Genomic DNA, 19,533 nt, shown 5'->3' with positions numbered 1-19,533 from the left:
TTAGCACCTGCCTTTGGCCCAGGACGCCATCCTGGAGTCCCAGGATGGAGTCCCACATCGGGCTCCCGGCATGGAGCCTGCTTCTCCTTCTGCCTGTGTCTCTGCCTCTCTCTCTCTCTGTCATAAATAAATAAATCTTAAAAAAAAAATGCATCCACAGAGGTACTTCTACTAGCTACAAATTCCTCCAAAGGCTCATTGTGCATCTTATGCATGATGCTTCCTCTGTTTAGAATTTCACTTTCCAGAGTGCTTCAATTACCTTTTTGATCTGATGCTGCACTCTAAGTATGCAGGACAGATGTTTTGGATGTGGAGGGTTTCAGCTACAGAGGCTGGACCATGCCCAAGCAAATCCTCCTGTGCCCGCAGTCCCTAAGCACCACATCTCCAATGTCTGGTACACTAAGTGACTCCCTGGGTGTACGCAGAGGGATATTTGCTCTCTCAGGCTGTTTAGTGAATGACTGCTCCAGGGTTTTAAAGGGGTTCCTAACAGCTAGAAGATGTGAATGGAGCTCTGGGGCTCTCCTTCCTCCTCTGGGCAGGCACTTTTTAAAACAACATCATGAACAGCGGGTAATCTCTAGCAATGGATGTGGAGCCCCTAAGTGTCCTCACTGGCACGGCTGAAATAAAAACTGTTTTGCAGGTAGCAGGAGATTCTTGACTTAAGTAACTTCCATTTTGCCCACCCTAAGGCAACATACTCTGAAGAAAAGCTTAAGAATGGCCCAGGTGGTAAAATCTCAGCATTTTTACTCATTATCTGTTGGAAGATGAGCAGTTTTGCCATTGCTGGTTGCAGAAAACCTGTCTTTGGGTCGCAATGGCCCATTATGACCCCTGCCACTGATTATGCTTCCCTACCTGCAGGAGCCAGCAGCTTCCACTCCCTTGACAAAACCAATGTTACGAACAGTTTGAAAAACTACTTAGCAATATCTATTTTAGCTAAACATACCCTCACACACACACGAATTATCAACGAAGGTGCTTTGAATAGGTGTGTCCTTTGTGTGTGTGTGTGTGTGTGTGTGTACTCCTGTATTATTTCTGTTGGGTGTACAATGAGAATGGAGGTTCTGTGATTTTCCATTGCTAGTCTTGATTATATACCTAACAGAAATCAGTTCGTAGGTCCAAAAAAGTATAAGGGTACTCAGAGAAGCTCTCTTTATAATAGCCTAGAACTAGAAACAACTCAGACATCAATTAATAGGAAAAAGGATAAATAAGTTGTGGTATTTTCTACCATTCCTTCTTAAAAGGAATTAGGAGTCTAGAGAGGTGGCTGATTCCAGGACAGGAGAAGTGAAGGTAAAATAGAAGCCTGGAATATTTTGCTATGTCAAAAAGGAAGAAAGGGATGCCTGGGTGGCTCAGTGGTTAAGCACCTGCCTTTGGCTCAGGTCATGATCCTGGGGTCCTGGGATCGAGTCCCACATTGGGCTTCCTGCAGGGAGCCTGCTTCTCCTTCTGCCTCTTTCCCTGCATCTCTCATGAATAAATAAATAAAATCTTTTTTTTTTTAAAAAGGAAGAAAGTCTTACAAATTAAAAATGAGGGTCTCCCACTAGCTAAAGCAGAGCAACCTGAGCATCAAAACATTTTAAACAGTAATGGTTTATAAACCACTGAAAAAAAGAGGGAATCATGAGTCCAAACTGATAGCAGATAAACATCAATAAATTAACGGGGGAGAAAAGTGGGCTCTTATACACAGAATATTGGGCAGAATGAATACACACAGAAGCGGTGCTGGATTTGGAAGCCCATCATTTCATAACCACTCTAGGTAAAGACCGATTCATGCAAGAATTGAATTACGCTAAAGTCAGGGGGTAAAATTTGATGGAGGAACAGGATATTTGCGTGGTGTTAAGTGTTTCTTCACGTATTTATTAGCTGTAAGGAAAAACCTAGTAGCTACACAATGGAGAAATCAGACAGCACTTTGACCAGGAGATCAAACTTAACGACATTGATGAGGTGGGACTGGACATTGTGTGCCTCCCGACATAGGTCCTAGAAGGACACACTATCACTCATGCAGTGTTCCAGCCAGGAACACATTTCCTGAATGGATTCAGGAAACATTAGAACAACTCCCAAATGGGGAAAATTCTATTAAGAAAAAAAGGGATGAGGGGCATCTGGGTGGCTCAGTGGTTGAGCGTCTGCCTTTGGCTCAGGTCATGATCCTGGGGTTCTGAGATCGAGTCCTGCATTGGACTTCCTGCAGGGAGCCTGCTTCTCCCTCTGCCTGTGTCTCTCATGAATAAATTCTTTTTTTTTTTAAGAGGACTATATTCCTAAACATATATCTTTTTCAGTATCATAAAAGTCTGAGGGAATGCTCTACGCCGAAGAACACTAAGGAACCATGGCAACTATATGGAATACCTGATCCCGACTGGAACCTATTCTCTAGTGAGAATATTAGAAAGGATAACTGTGGGCAAAAATTGGGACATGGGCAATTAATAAACATATTATGCTAAATTTACTGTGGTAATTTTGATAACAGTGGTAATTATGATAATTGTTGGAGAAGATCCTTCCTCTTGGGAAATACCCATGAAAGGATATGATAGTACAGAGCTGGATGTGACTTCCTCTCAAATGGTTCAGAAATAGATTTCGTCTCTCTGTGTGCGCATGCGATGGAACAAACAATACACTAATAAACGAAAGGGGTAAACTGTTAACCACAGGTAAATCTAGGTAGGTAGAGTACATTCTGGGTATCATTTGTTCCATTTTTTGCAACTTTTCAGTAGATTTGAAATCATTGCCAAGTAAAATCTTCCTAAAAATTATAGTGTATGCATATACAATGGTTTGCTTTTCGATGCATGGGGAAGTTACTGGGGGCTGGGAGGCAGGAGGCAGGGGTGGGTGGCATATGCTGTTGGTGTCTAGTGGGCAGAGGCCAGAGAGAGGTTGCTGAACACCCCACGATGCACACACAGGGCAGTCCCCACAACAAAAACTTATCCAGTGCCGGACGTCGGTAATGCCACAGCTAAGAAACCATGATGATGGTTTCCACGTGATGATGGGAATGAACTATACCCAGCAATACCCGAAGGCTGAATGTCATAGAAAATGCTGGCAGACACACATGCTATGTGAGCCCTTGACATGAAGCTCAAGAGAAGCCTGAGGCTGTCTATGGTGGCAGAGATCAGGACAGTGGGAAGGGACATAAGACCAACTTCGAAGATGCTGGAGATGTTCTATATCTAGGTCTGGATGATGGTTATAAAAGGATACACATGGAAAAATTCTGTGAGGTGTAGTTTTAATATTTTGTTTACTTTACCTTACATAAGTCATACCTCAGTAAAATGGTGTAAAAATAAAGCAGTACTGTCATTAAAGCGCCAGATTTGAATGCCAGATATGCTTATGGAGAAACTATTCTGCCAACCACGATATTTTCATATGTATTTTTTAGCTTCATTGCTGGGGTACTTGTCAGGGCAGGAGGGGATGAGTGCTTTAACTCTGGCTTTCCCTGCTGCTTATCTCTGACACACACATCATAAAAGCTGATTTACAACAGCCTAATCACTTCCAGAACCTCCCCAACCTGAAGGCGGAGAGGACAGGACAGCAACCAAGGATGATGAATGAGTCGTCGGAGCGGATGAACTCCATCCAGTAGGGAAGGAAAAGATTCTTCCAATTACAGGGAGAAGCAAAAACTATACAGGTGGGCATAATGAGCTTTCCCGGCTTTCTCCTCCAGCTCCGGAGTGGAATCGGCGTCAGCGTCAACAAGCAAGCAAATACCATAAATTCCCAAACAAGCCGTTTTCCTGACCCTGTCATTTATAAGCCCCTAAGTCAAGCATTTCTGAGGACATCCCATGTGTGAACAGATTCTTTTTTCGATGAGGAGGTCAGCATGAGGATGGGCAGCTTCTGTCCTGCTGGGAGGTGATCTTGCCCTCTCTTGTACTTCTGTGTTCTGGGCAATCTTAGGATAACCGTAACCACCTTGGCCCTCCCCAGAAAAGAAACATGCTTCCTCAAGAACAGGAGGGGCCCGTTGCTCAACTCACCACCGACCACTATCACTTACCCCAAACATAGGCTATTCCCTGGGGGATACGTGGGTGGAATTGGAAATGCTACCTGCACAGTACAGACATCATTAATACATTTATTTACTTACTAATAAACCTTCTTATTGATTAACTCAGACTTTTCCCCAGGGTCTTCCTGCACGCAGAACATGAACAGAATGGCCAATGCTGCCCACTGATGAGCAACAATCATGCATTTGCCTTTAAACAGGTGTCTCTGTGGTTAATTTCAATATTGGCAAAATCCAGAGTCCTTATGCAGACCTCAAAGCCCTCAGGTCTCTCCAAGATCACCCGCTGGATGCTCTTCCCAGATTACTTGGTTTTAGCTATACCTACACACCCACCTGCAAGCTCATTTCAGCTCTCTTTGGAAAACTCTCCCCTTGTATGGCTGATTTCTGCAGATCATTAATGTCACCTCTTCAGAGATACCTGTCCTGATTATACTTTCTACAGTAGCAAGTTTTCCTCCCCCCAACAACCAGTCACTTTGTAGCCTTGACTTTTAAGGGCCCCACCCTGACTAATTTTTTTAAGTTCCTATGTTTGCAGTTGAATGGATGTCTCCTGGGAGCAGGGATCATGTCCCCTGTTCCCTGGACTCCCCCTGAAATAGGAGTGCCCCACTGGTGCTCAGTAAGTATTTACGGAATTAAGGTCAATGAATCCTCACTCTGCCACAGCTAGGAAGAAGCAGCTGCCGTCTGACCTGGAGTGGGCCAGGACTTAAAGAACTACCAATGGTAATTCGGATGGGTGGGATGCCAACCGTCAAGAACAGAAACACACGGTCACACATGTCAATCTCATTGTGGTGCTCTGTTATATGGTCTACCATCTGGGGCTTCTCCAATTTTAAAGTTGAAGAACGTGTGGTTTATAATTAGCTCCTCAATCTGCACAAAGTGTTTGGGTTTATTAATCATAGCTCTGGAGATGTGTTTAAATTAGCAGCTTCCATGCCCCCAAGACTATCACAGATCACACCTCAACTTGAGAAACCCTCCTTCTTTCCCTGAACCAGAGAGCTACTTCCTGGCTGGGTGACTTAGGACAATCTTTGAGCCTCTAGAGGCACATCTCTAAAATGGGTATAACAAATCTGAGTTCAGAAGTTGTAGTGACATTAGATGAGGAGAAATGTACTCTTCCTTATTAAGACTCATCACAATTGTCATAACTTTGTGTTGTCTCTATTTCACCTTCAACTCCTCAGCTGGAGGGCAGGAACTGACTCCTGTTTGCTAGCCCCCATCTCACTGCCTGGTATTGTGGTATTCCGTATGCTGGAAGAAAGTAGTAAGCAAGACCCCAAACTGCCAATGAAAGGAAGGATGTCCCAAGATTTTTATACCCAGCCAACTGTAAAGGCAAACAAATGCCTGAAGGTGTGATTCTATGAATGAATGAGTAAATGAATGAATGAATCCGAGAAAGATGACCCACACAGGCCAGACACATGGCAATGTTCATTGAAGATGAGCCACTCTTAAAATAATTTGTGTCTCCAAACTGCAGCTGGGGACTACTTCTCCACACAGAGGAAATTCAACTCTTTATTCCATTTGGGCAGCATGAAACTCAGTGTCAATCACTGCATATTGACAGAGTCCAACCAAATGGGGCTCTAAATGTCACTCTCTCCTGCTGCAATAGACACTTTTCTTGCCCAAGCTACGATGTGTGCACGTGCATGCCTGCAAGCAGGGTGTGGTGGGGGAGGTAGAGATTGCAAACTAAATTCTCTGGGGAGCCCATACAGTCTGACCTCACATGTGACATTGGCATGATCACAGTGCGCCAATGCGTTCTGGAGAACCTGACTGAAGCATCCCATGTGACTGCATGAGACATGGATGTTAGGTCCTTCCTTCTCCAGTGGAACTCTGTTTTACTAATAGACAAACAGAGTCTTTGCCTCTCCAAATAATGCAGAATTTGTGAGAGGTGCTACACCGTGACTGTGAAACTAATGGTCTGCCTTTATCCTTATCTCAGCCATCAGTGTGGCCAGGAGCTACACAAATGTCCAGGGGCTGTAGGTTTCCATCAACATCCCTAGGCCTTGCCCCACAAGGGGAGGTCCACGCGGGATTTAGCCCACGCTTCTCTGTGGTTAAACTGTCAACACGAAGCTCCAGCCGGGGTGCTGTAAGCAATGCCAGCATGTCAGTCTGAGCAATATCCCTGCACGGCAAATGGAAGGTCTCAGAGAAGCCAGTGACAGCGAGAAAAATCAATACCCTCAAAGAATGCCCTGGGTCTGATGGAAGAAAGACAATCTTTGTGGTGTTGCCTCTCTCTGTTTATTATGAGAACAGAAAGTACATGCTCGAGTCCAGAGAGACGACAATGCAGACTTCAAGGTAACAACAGCCCTTTTGCTACATCTTTCCATTCCTTATTTATTGCCTTTCTAGTCCTATTTCTCCCCTCCACAGAATCTGGCAGAGAAAGACACAGTAGTGTTTCTGCCAACCTAAATGGTGCATTCTCATTTTACGTTTCAGTGTAGTAAAAGAAAGAGTAACTACTCACCTTAGACCTCTAGACATTTACAACTCACACTGATGATTTAGTTCACTTGGAGAAAGGTTTTCCCTATATGACTTTTTAATTTTTTTTCCCCTGAAGTAGAGACATGAATAGGAACTGTTTGGAACAGGAGTTTGGAAACTAAAGCCCATGGTCCAAATTCAGATTACTAATTGTTTTTGTAAATAAAGTTTTATTAGAATGCAACTATACCTATTCATTTGTATATTGTCTAGAACTGCTCTCCCACTATAATGACAGGAATAAACAGTTGTGACAGAGACTGTATGACCTACAAAACCTAAAATATTTGTTATCTGGTCTTTTCTAGAAACTGTCAACCTCTGGTTTAGAACGGGAATGTGCTGGGAAGCTGTCTCAAGCCTAAGCATCCCCAAAGTCATGCACTCTGCACAGTCTAAGTCTCTCGGAGCATGCAAAAAAAACAAAAAACAAAAAACAAAAAAAACCGTCTTTGAGGGACAAGCTGATTCAAGTGTGTCGGGGGTGGGGAGGGTAGACTGATCGGATCCCTTGGGATCCCCTCTTTCCAACTAAGTCAATTGATTTCATCAACACTCTGAATTTCAAATTGGCAACAGCTGGAGAGAAGCTGTCATCTGGGCGGTGGAGTTTAACCACCACCACATGTTCCTTAGTGACAGGGCACAGAATGTTTGAAAAGAGTAGGACAGGGAAGGCTGAGGGGTGGGGCTGGCAAGACAAGGAGAGGGAAAAGGAAAGGAAGGGAGAGATTATGGACACGCTCAAAATTCCTCACTACTAAGAGTGTGGCCTGTGACCAATGGCAACAGCATCCTAACCAGACTTGCAGAATCCCGACCTGCATTTGCACTGGAGCCTCTGGTGATTCACACGCCCTTGAGGGTTAGAGGAACACTGTGCCAGAGTTGTGACAGAGTTTCAGGGACAATCTGCTTTGCAACTAAAGGCCTTTAGACACCAGGCAACCCCACACCCTCAGACACTGATTCAGGGTTTCTCAACTATTAGCATCTTAGGTAGGATCTTTTTTTTTTTTTTTTTTTTCCCTGTGTGGGAGCTGTTGTATGCATCGGAGGATGTTTAGCACCATCCCAGCTCGGCTCACTAGATGCCAGTAGCACACCCCCCCAGTTGTGACAACTCGCAATGTCTCCAGACACCGCCAAATGTCCTGTTGGAGTACAACTGCCCCAGCTGAGGACTACTGCTCGAATAGATCAAATCTCCCGGAATTGGGATGCTTCTGATTATAGCCTAAGGACTCTGGTTCCTGATCTTCCAGCAAAACTGGGTTAATCCTGCTCCACCCCAAATGCAAACATGAGTCTGACCACCAGATTGGGGGGGGGGACACAACACCCTCTCTTTCTAGAGAAGGCTTCGTGCTTTCCACAAGGTTGGGGGTGGAATGTCTCCGAAATCGGGGAATTGCAAAGTTGTTTTCTAATTTCCCCTTAACAAACCCACTCCTGACAGTCTGTCTCTCCCTCAGCGGGTTTCAAGAGTTCCCTGTGGCTAAGGCCTTCACTGTCTCATTCTCCTCCCCCATTTGAAGCTTTTGAAATCTCGAGGCCTGAGGCAGATCTCTTACTTCCTTACTCTGGACACCAGCCTGTCTAGTGGGTCCCCAGTGACGAGCTGGTCATAAGTGGTTACAGTCACGTGTCTGCCATCTGCTCCTGTGGTTCCAGGAAAAGTGCTGGCAGACGCAAGAAACAATTTCCTTCAGGCAGCTGCTGCCGAGAGGGAGGCTAAGGCAGGCTGGGGGGGAGAGGCGCACGCTTCTGACTTCACACCTCCCCGCTGCCTGCCTGGGTCCCCCTCCAGGGAAGGGCCATTTCTCCATCCCTGGCCACTTGGGGAGACTGACCCACAGTAAAGCACAGCTGCTTTATAACCAGCTGGTTCTAAAGAAGCCCATGACCAATGCTGGTTTCCCCAACAACAGAGGCATTGGTTTTTAGCAGCATTCATTCCAGAGACTTGTCTTTGAGCCAGAGTAGTTGGGAAGTGACAAGTGTCACAACAGGACTAAAACCACTCTTCGTGCAGACCCAGGACAGTTACAAAATAGAGGCCGATCAAGATCAAAACCCCGATTCAGACTGGAGGTCCCTTCCCTTCTATCTGCTGAATTGCTCATTAACTTCCTAATAAAGTTACCCCAATAAAGACCGATGTGTAAAACACAGTGAAGGGGCAGACCAGGAAGTAACATTTTTAGAAACATGTGGGGTCAATTTTAACTCCTATTCAGCTCCGTGGGGGATTGTGGCTGTGTAGCCACAAAGCCTATTGCTAATTGAAAGGATGCATAAAAAATTCAAACCAGGTGAAGACTGTTTGCCAGGGTTTGCTCTGGGCTCCTGCTGACCCCATGCTGCTTTCCAGAATCCATTTACCCAAGTCAACAAGGAGACCCACACTGGGGTCCATGCTTAGGAAACACTTGACGACATGGGGCAGAAGCTCAATGGCTCTCCAGGGGCAGAGAGTGGGCAGCCAGGGACTTGGAGATCCATTTGGGTTCTTTAAAGGTTCTAGACAAAGCCCTGCCACTGCCAGGCTCTGTGAACCAGGCCCTTTTGGGTGACACCTCGAAAGGATATTATACTGTACACAAAAGACAAATAATCCAATCAGCATATCATGATGTACAGTTATTACAGACAGTAGTCACAGGAGGGAGGAAGCGCAACACTCTAACAGGGAGTGAAAGACTAGCTCTACCTAGACTGAGCATTGGCAGAGAACCCTGTGCTGGTGGGTGATAATTATCCTAACACCTAAAGCATGGGAAGGAGCCAGCCCCACCAAGAATGAGAGAAAGCATTACAGGCAGAGGGCATGAGAACATTCTGTACCAGAGAAAGTTCTGAGTGCTCTAAGAAGTGACAGTAGGGCAGTGTCACCGGAACACAGTGCACACAGTGTGTGTCGTCCTCAGGCAAGCCCCTGGCTGGCTTTGTGCCTCAGTTCCCTCACCTATAAAATGGGAGTAAGAGTGGACTCCACCTCATTCGGGTGACAGTGAATATTTAGTGGTGCTGGTGTGGTGACATCAGATGGAATATTCTCACTTTCACCTCATATTTGTTACTTTAAGTATTTTTCTGCATGTTGTCATATATGAAATTGCTGGGCATTGATATGCAAGGTTTTCAGGTGGGTAACAGAGTGCTGGAATCATGCACTAGGGTCACACGGCAGCCACTTCACAACTACTTCCTGCCTTTTATTTTTGTGAGTAGAAAGAGTACAAGGAAGATGGCCACAGGGCTGCTAGAGATCTGTGGGACAGGAGACAAAGAGAGAAGTAAAGAACTGCTCCCACAATTGAGCTTTGAACCAGTGGCCACAATTCAAAAAATCTTTTTCATCAATGGATAATTTCCTATTGCATAAATATGAATTACCGCTACTCACAACAGCACGGATGAGTCTCATAAAGTGAAAGATGCCAGATACAAAAGCACACAAATAGTACGATCCCACTTATATAAAAATAAAAACCATCCCAAACAAATCCAACCTATTTGAACTTAGGATAGTGCTTGCTTTGGAGATGAGGGAGGGGCGGAGGGTGAAAGGGGCATTGGGGAGTTTCTGTAGCCCTGGTGATGGTCTATTGCTTGACCAGGGAAGTGGTGCCAGGAGTGACATAATTCATTGAGCTGCAACTTATGATTCCTGCATATCTCTGCTTGTTACACACCTATCAAATGTTTATTAAAAATTACCACAAAGAGAGGCAAAAATATACTCATGACAGTTTGAATGGTGAATATGTGTCATGCACTCCCCTGCTGGTGTACTAGACTGTACGGCTAGTACCTGTGGGTCAAACTGGCAGCTAATATGCTAGGCCTTGTTTGGTATGAAGGGTTCAATTTCTTTCTTTCCTCTTTAAATTGGAATGCACGGGGACCTTCATCACCTATGGGCTCATCCCCGGGCACATTTACACATTTATCTTAATCTGCCTGTCCACAAGCCTCTCCTCCCTCTTAGGCACATGCATTTCCCACCAGCGTGGGCCAGCTTGACAAGAGGGTAGAAGTTTGGTTTATGGACTTGAGGGACAGTACTCTTTTAAGCTCGGGATCCTTGCTTCTCAAGATCCTATTTACACATAGCTGGGAGTTGACAAAGTGCTGTTCTTAGCATAAAAGTTCATGACATCATGTGTGATGGAGCCAATTCCTTGACTGACAGATGGGCGACAAGATACAATGAAGGACAGGTAGATGGAGTGGTTTTCAAAGGGATGGGTGGATGGCACGAAGAGCTGAAAGGGCGGGGAGGGGATAGAAAGTGGATGAATGAATAAATGCATGCAAAATGATACATGTGTAGAAAGAGACATGGTTTCGGGATTTTTATCAAGCTTTTACAAATTCAAGCTACAGAATACAGTTCTTGGGTAAGAATTAAATTTTCAAGGAATCATTATTACTTCTGTTATTAATTTACACTTAAGATACTCCTCACTGGTGCCTCCCTCCATGTCTGGAGGGGAAGGCAGGATGGTAGAGACGAAGAACTGAAAAAAGGGGGAAAAAAAGAGCAACTTGCCCAAGGTCATGGATGAGGATGGGAATCAGTGACAAAGGCAGGGACTGAATTAGTTCTCCAGACTTCCAAAGGCAGCTTCTTCTCAAACTTGAGTGGGCATGCAAGTCACCCAGGGATCTTCTTAAAATGATGATTTGGCTCCACTGCCTCTGGGGCTGGCTCCAAGATTCTGAAATTCTAACAAATCCCCGGGGTGATGCTGATGTTGGTGGTCCACAGGCCCCACTTGAAACAGCACTGGCCTGGGTCCTATCCTTTATTGTGAATTTGGAAAGAAAGCCTGGTTTCCCTTGTTCCTCCTAACACATCCAGGAAGGTGTGGATCCCAGACCAAGCAGAGGACTGTTCCTGAGCATGTAATGCCCCCAAATCTCTGGCCAGGGAACCAAAGAACTCTGACAAACAGGGAGAGAAAGTATGATCTTGCTCTACCCTGTTCCCTTCTTCTCCACTCATCGACATAAATGAAGCTGCCACCAACCTATTTCCCTGCTTCTGACAAGAGCACAGCCAGGACTGAGTTCTTAGAAAGCAGAAAGACACTGAACCTGGCCGTGCAAACTTCCCTTCCTGCTCTCGATCTGTGCCCTTCACCAGGCTTCCTGAGGCAGCTTGGGCTTGGCGAGACTCACCCTCCACACAGATGGGAGAAGCAGCTGCTAGCCCAGGAGGAGCTGGGAATCCAGAGTTCTCCAAAGCACTCAAATCTCTCTCCTCCTCCCTTGCCAATCGCACACATATCCCAGCCTGGGAGTTAAGGAAGCTGTTCCAAAGTGTCCTCTCTGGATTATTCGAAAAAGGATTCTGTAAGCACTTAAATTGGGCAATTTCTGAAGCACTTCTCAAAACCTTTAACTGGCTTCAGTGCAGTAGGAAGTACAAGAAGATACTTTGACAATAGGTCCCCTCCCCCACCTTGCTCCACCCTCATTCAGAAGGATACATCTTTGGGAAACAGTGGCTTAACATTGATTTCCTGTTAAAAGCCAAACATATCTGCTTACAATTTCTATCCCTGTCACTGGAACAGTGCCACGGGCAGTGGAAATTGAAGGTTAAGGCAAAAAGAAGATTATCAGTAAAATTGATCCTTTATTAAGAATTTTTAAGTTTTGTTAACCATGGATTTTTGCATGAATTTTGATTTTTTTAAAAAAATATTTAATTTATTTATTCATGAAAGACACAGAGAGAGAGAGGCAGACACATAGGCAGAGGGAGAAGCAGGCTCCATGCAGGAAGCCTGATGTGGGACTTGATCCCCGGACTCCAGGATCATGTCCTGAGCCAAAGGCAGACGCTCAACCACTGAGCCACCCAGGTGTCCCCATGAATTTTGATTCTTAAAATACCACAATGAACTACTGCTTATCTTTTTTTTTTTTTTAAGATTTTATTCATTCATTCGATAGAGAGCATAAGGAGGGGCAGCAGCAGGCAGAGGGAGAAGGGAGAAGCAGACTCTCCACAGAGCAGGGACCCCGATGAGGAGTTCCATCCCAGGACCCCGGCATCATGATCTGAGCTGAAGGCAGATGCTTAACCGACTGAGCCACCCAGATACCCCAAACTACTGCTTATCTTGATTACTGTGTTTTTGGCACCCCTTCCAATTATGTACCCACAGAGGTGCCTCATGCCTCCTCCTGGTCCATGCCTACCAGACAGGCCACTCCCCTTTTGCCTTATTCAAACCTTTCATTTCCTTTGTGAAATTCCATGGATTGTACATTTCCTATAAACTGTGTTTACTGGGGTAGTGAAAAAGTAATTGGTCTTGATACAGAAGGGCCTCGAGTCTAGTCACGGCTCTGCTGCACATGCCAGGAAGACTCTGAATAAATCATTTCCCCCCTCTGAACCTCAGCTCCTCTTCTGAACCTGCACTAGAGATTCTCCAACCTTCTCCCAGCTGAGAGTCTGTGATTTTTTCTTTTTTTGAGATGTTCAAAAGGCTTGTCTTTTGTTTCTATTGAGATATTTGACACATAACATTGTATTAGTTTTGCGTGTTCAACACAATGATTTGATATATGGATATATTGCAAAGTGATCACCACAATAAGTCTAGTTAACGTTCATCACCATATCAAGTTTCAGGTTTTTCTTGTGATGAGATTTTTAAAATCTTTCTCTTAGCAACTTTCAAATACAGAATATAGTACTATTAACTACAGTCACCATGTTGCATAAATATATCCCCAGGACTTACTTTTTTAAATTAAAAAAAAAATTGAGATAGAGAGAGAGCACCTGCAAGTGCATGTGCAGGGGGAGGGGCAGAGGGAGAGGAAGAGAACCCCAAGCTAACTCTGAGCGGAGTGTGGAGCCCAACATGCAGCTCAGTATCACGACCTTGAGATCATGACATGCACTGAAATCAAGAGTTGGATGCTTAATCAACGAGCCGACCAGACACTCCCCCAGGACTTACTTATTTTATAACTGGGCATTTGTACCTTTTGACCCCCTTTATTATTTAAAAAAATTTTTTGACCCCCTTTATTCATTTCTGTGAAAGTTTGTGATTTGATTCTATGATCCAAGACAGATACCTCCCATTATGGGATCAGCATTGATTACCATATAGGTACCAGAAAAGAGCCTAATCCCCAAAGGAATGTGGATTCCTCGATCAAACAATCAAGGAGGTAAATGAGAGAGCAAAGAGAAATACTGAAGTGTTGTCTGAAATGAAAACACTTTGGAGGTTCCCTAAGTCAAGGAACATTTAAGGATGTAGTCCATTGACCGAAAGAAAAGAAAGAGAGGAGAAACCTAAACCCAAGATTTGTGTATTTCATCACTGCTTGTTATGTCAAACCTATTGCTAGCTCATGAGTGGATCCTATTGTACCTGCTAGCATGTGCTTTGTCCCCAGAAAGCCAAAATGGAATGGCCAAGGCTCACTTTAAAATAGACTGTGGTCCTGACACTACCTGTTTCAGAATCACCTGTGCGTCTTGTTCAAATGCAGTTTCCTGGTTCTTGTCCCAGACCTACTACTGCATCAGAATTTATGGGAATGGAGCTCAAGATTGAATTTTCAACAAGTGTTTTGGTTGATTCTGATGCCTATTTCAAATTTAAAAACCCACTGCTTTGAAGTCAGATGAATGTGAATAAATAAACAGGTCAGCCCCCTTCACTAGCCAGCAACCTTGGAGTTCAGAGTCTGAATAGCCGCCTGTTATATAACTCTGCCTCGCTAGTGCCAAGCAAGGTGCGAGGATTCTGCAACCTGCCAAACCCTGAGCTGCTTTCAGACGCAGGATTTCCAGGACAGTTTGTGTTACCTTTCCCACCAGATCTTGGCTGGTGAAGACTGATGACTTAATTCCCCAGCCCCTGTCACTAAGTGTGGTCCCTGTGCCAACCCAGCCAGGGTGGATGGCAACCCAGCTCCTCTGGAAACTGTTCAGATGGCTAGCTCCCGAGAAACCCATCAGGCTGCTGGAGGATGTAGAGAGGGAGGGATTTTACTTGGTCTGGCTCCAGCCCTTGGGCCATCAGAGCTGTTCTCTGCTCTGCAAGCACATAAAACCCCCAAATATCAGAGCAGATGGGTGACCACACTGGGCATGTTCTATAGTCCTCGTCTTCAAGCATGAGTTGGTCTTACCAAGTGTCCAGCTCAGAGGACCCAGTCTTTCAATTGAAAGTACAAATTTATACTACCTAGAAGAGGGCAATTTGGCAGCATCTATAGAAACTTGCAATGGGCAAGTGATCCAGAGGTCCCACTTCTGGGGATGTATGCTATGGAAAAACATGAACAAGCACACAAATACAAAGAATCTGCACTGAAACACAAATCGTACCAGTGAAAAACTGGAAAAAACCCAAGTGTTCAGCAATAGGGGATGTGTTAAAAGAACGTTGGTACAATCATACAATGAAACACTATGTTGCTTCCTTTAAGTTAGAACTATCTACACCAACAGAGAAAGATGAACAAGGTCTACTGTTAAGTAAAAAAAAAAAAAACAACCAACAAACAAATTGCAAAATGGTATGATGACTTTTTTTTGTTCATAATTATTTAGCTGTCAGTGTATGCCCAGAGACAAATACTAATAGAAAAGTCACCTACTGGTGGGTGGATGCAAATTAGGTTGCAATTTCAATTTCAATAGTACAACTGACCTCTGAACCACACAGGTTACAACTGTGCAGGGTCCACTTATACACAGATTTTTTTTTTTTTTTTGATACAGTGTAGTGCTGTAAAGGTTTTCTCTTTTCTAGTTTACTTTATTGCATAAACCTAGTATGGGATACATTTAATATAAATAATGTGTTAAACTATTTGTGTCATTGGTAAGACTTCCAGTCAACAGGAGGCTTTGAGTAGTTAAGTTTAGAGGAGTCAAAAGTTATGTACAGACTTTCAACTATACGGGGATTCGGTACCCCTGGCCCTGTGTTGTTCAAGGGTCAACTGTTTACATTTCTCTAGTCTTCTAATATTTTAAAAACTATTTTTGTTTGTAATTTAGAGAAGACAATAAAATTACATGGAAAAAGTTGGGTGTTCATCCCTTTTCACCTTGGCCCACTTCTCAGGAGAGCTAGAGGCAAGATGCTTTTTCTGGGGCCGAAATGGAGCTCAGGACAAGGATATTAAGCGCAAAGTCTACCTTTTATAGAACACTACAAGATACAGCAAAGACAACAAATTCTACCCCAAATCTTGTGCTAAGTTAATTGGAACTGTTTGCGATGAGAAAATATCCATAGTTCACACGGAGGCATGGGAAATCTGGGCTGGTTGTTCCATATCTCAAATTGTTCTATCTCTACCCACACCTTTACTGCAAAGCTCTGAGCCCAAAGGACATGCCGCCTCTCAGCTGGTTTTAAGTATGAGCCACAAGGACATTTACCAGTGGTCATCGCTACTAGCCATACAACGCTGTATAAGAAACTGTGTCCTGGTAGTTAAAGGCTCTGGACTTGGGCTGCCTCTTGTTAGCTGTGTGATCTTGGACAGATCCCTTAACCTCTCTTAGCCTCTATTTTCCCATCTGAAAAATGGGAACTATTTGTTCAACAAATAGTTCATGAACTCGTACCATGTATGAGAATTAACAAATGCCCACCATGTGTCAGACAGTGGTCCCAGCTGTTGGGGCAACCATGGCAAAAGCAAACCAGATACAAGTCTCTGCCCTCAAGCAGCCTTCCTCCCAGTAGGTGAGGGAGACAATCAACAAAATAAGTGTTAAGTGGCAAACAGTGCTAAATGCTATAGAGGAATGTAAGGCAGGGAGAGGGGAGGGAAGCATTCTGTGGAGGGTTGCATCAGGGAATAGGAATAGACCTCACCTTACAAAATGAGCTAAAGGATGTAATGCTCTAGGCATAGCCCCATCCATAGCAATTAGTCATTAATGGCTTTACTACCAAGACTACCATTGTGACCACCACTGTCCACCTCCTCCCCCACCTCTGCAGCCAATTCCTGTCCTTTGTAAGTTTTGGTCCATTGATTTTCACAAGAGGTACCTTTTTGTATATTTACCGTGGACAAGGCATGCTGCTAAACAACTGTACATATCCAACCTCATTTGATTTTCATGAATCCCCCAAGAGTAGGTTTTGTTACTTCTGTTTTTTTCAAAAGAGGAATTTGAGGCTCAGGGGGGTTGTGCAGGGAGGGACAGTGTGGTGGTGGTGGGGAGATCACACAGAAAGCATTTGAATCCGAGTTGGCCTGACTGAATGCAGAGCTCTTCCGCCTCCCAGGCCTGAATGCTGGGACCCACCTGCCCAGCGTAGAGCAGATAATGTCTTTCCTGGGAATCCAGCAACCGAGCCCACATGCCCTATGGCACCACTTCCTGCCTGGTGAATGGTGGCGGGCGGCCCATGATGCTGAAGACAACTGACTGAGGCAAATGTGGAGTCCTGACCAGCTTTCTCTCTCTTGGTCCTACTTTGTGATTTGGGGTCTCCCCATAAACAGACTCAGGAAGTGGGCAGTAGGCACTGATTAAACTAGAACCCTCAGCTAGGGAGTCGGGGTTGAGTGCGAGCAGATTAATTAAACAGTTGAGGCTAGATCTCTAGATGATTCCTGCATAGATTATATGATTTAAAAAGTTCCCCTTGTTCCTTTTCATGCTGCACTTTGGGCTGCCCCCATGGAGAGAGCCTCCAATCTCACAGAGACGAGGTGCTGGTGGCAGAAGATGAAGAGCAGAGGAGGAGAAAGGAAGCAGGAAGGCTGGCGTGGTCTGAGAGTGCCCACGGCCAATCAGCAGGGCAAGGAGTGCTACTTGCTCTCTCCACGCCCAGCGCCATGGAGTCCCTGCAGCTGGTACAACACATATATGGAACTTCTCCCTAGGGAGAAAGAAGCTTCTGGAGACAGAGTCGTCCTCCGTTGCTAAGAGGTTGTAGGGGTTTTGGCAAAGTCAAGCCAGGGATCATCAAGGTGGGGATTGGTGTGGCTATGCTTCCCTGGTACAGGGAGAGATGTATAGTCAGGGAGGGCTATGGGCACTTTAAAAGGCATATTCAGGGCAGCCCGGGTGGCTCAGTGGTTTAGCGCCTGCCTTCGGCTCAGGGTCTGATCCTGGAGTCCCAGGATCGAGTCCCATGTCAGGCTCCCTGCATGGAGCCTGCTTCTCCCTCTGCCTGTGTCTCTGCTTCTCTGTCTCTCAAGAATAAATAAAAATCTTAAAAAAAAATAAAAGGCATATTCAGCCTCTGCTCACTAGATGCAGTAGCACCCCACACTCCATTGTGACAAATCAAAATGTTCCCAGACACTGCCAAATGTCCTGTGAAGAGTAAAATCTCCCTCACTGAGAAGCACCAGGTTATGTTTACAAGTTCAGGACTTAAGCGCGTGGATTTTGGTTCAGGCCATCGGCTGTACTGTGATCCTGAACACGTCATTCAACACTTCCAAGTCCTGGATTTCTTATCTGTGAAATGGAGATGATATGATATGCATGTTTTATGGCGTCATTATCAAGATTAACCAAGGAAAGTCTGCATTTCTAGTTAACACAGTGTCCCACTTAAGAGGCTTCACAGCTGTTGGCTCTATTTATGACAGTAGATCTTTGTTGCCTTGGGGATGTACAGAGGATGGTCTCCGAACAAGAGGGTAGGGGTGCAAAGAATTGGAAACTCTGGCGGGGGGAGGGCGGTGGTCAGAGGCTTGTGTTTAGTGTGTTAAAAAGAGGGCATGCCTTATTCGTAAAACAACAAAACTTGGGGAACACCCATCAGAATCAGTACTGTTTGGGACAGAGCTGCAGAGGCTCTTGGTTCTACTGGAACCAGGAAAAGCAATGAGCAGGAGGATGAAGAGGTGGGACTCCCCTGTCCCAGCGGGCTGCTCTCATCCTGCAATGGCAGCTAGGGAGGTTGTTTTGGCCTAGCCCAGGCTGGCTGCTGTGAGGAAGGAAAGCAAACAATGGAAGGTGTGGAAAATGATTTTTGGAGGGGCCTGTGGCAGTCGGTGGACTCTGTCCATTTTGGCTTCAAATGCTGATGACTCTCTGGAGAACTCTTCCCACCAGAGAAAGACCTAAGCTTTGTGTAAATTCCCTTTTTTCAGGCACAATTAATAGGTGATGTTACTGAGAGCTCCCCTCCTTCTTCTTCAGAGCTTTTAATTGATAGATGGAAATACGGAATAGTGGTTACATGTGTAGACCAGCAAACCCCATTAACTAGCTATGCGACCTTAAATTCTTTAACTCTTAGTTCTCTCATCTCCAAGAAGGGGATAATGGCTGTAACTGTTGTTGTTACCATTGTCGCTTGGCTTTTCCAAGTATTTTGATACAATACACGGGTCCTGAGAATATTCTGCATCTCTGCAAATGCGGAAACAACAAATACTTTTTAGTGTTTACTGTGATCTATGCATTGTATTAAGTGTCTTCTCTTCTAATCCTATGACAGGGTTGATAAAGGCGAGGGAATTCGGGCTCGAGAAGTTTAGGTCATTTGCTCAAGGTCACAGAGCTGGTACCGGACAGAGCCAGGAGTTAACAGGTCTATGTGACTCTTGAGGCTGTCACCTTAATAGCAATTTCTAGGCCCGCTGAGTAGGATTTGGTGGAGCACAGATGTTACTAGAGAACATTTTAGTGTGTTCATAAATGAGCACTCTCTCTCTTGAGATGTGGTACTTCACAGAGAGGAAGGGCCAAGCTAGGGCAATAAAAGTAGAACTACTTCACGGATCATCCCAGAAGCTAGAAACAAATGCACCTGATGAAGAATTTGGATTTGCCTTAATGCTTTGCTTCTCAATCATGTCTCCTCGATAGAATTACTGGGGAGCATGAA

At 44.8% G+C, this 19,533-nt stretch overlaps 1 protein-coding gene across 3 annotated transcripts in view; it reads right to left on the bottom strand.

Moving 5' to 3' along the window:
- PRICKLE2 (prickle planar cell polarity protein 2) overlaps positions 1–19,533 on the bottom strand; it is a 320,030-nt gene that overhangs the window by 6,355 nt on the left and 294,142 nt on the right. The gene's annotated exons all lie outside the window — the stretch shown is intronic.

Source organism: Vulpes vulpes, chromosome 9 (assembly GCF_048418805.1).
Source record: "Vulpes vulpes isolate BD-2025 chromosome 9, VulVul3, whole genome shotgun sequence".
In the NCBI taxonomy this organism is placed as follows: Eukaryota; Metazoa; Chordata; class Mammalia; order Carnivora; family Canidae; genus Vulpes; species Vulpes vulpes.
The sequence above is the reverse complement of the archived record's forward strand: the minus strand, read 5'-3'. Positions and strand labels throughout refer to the sequence as shown.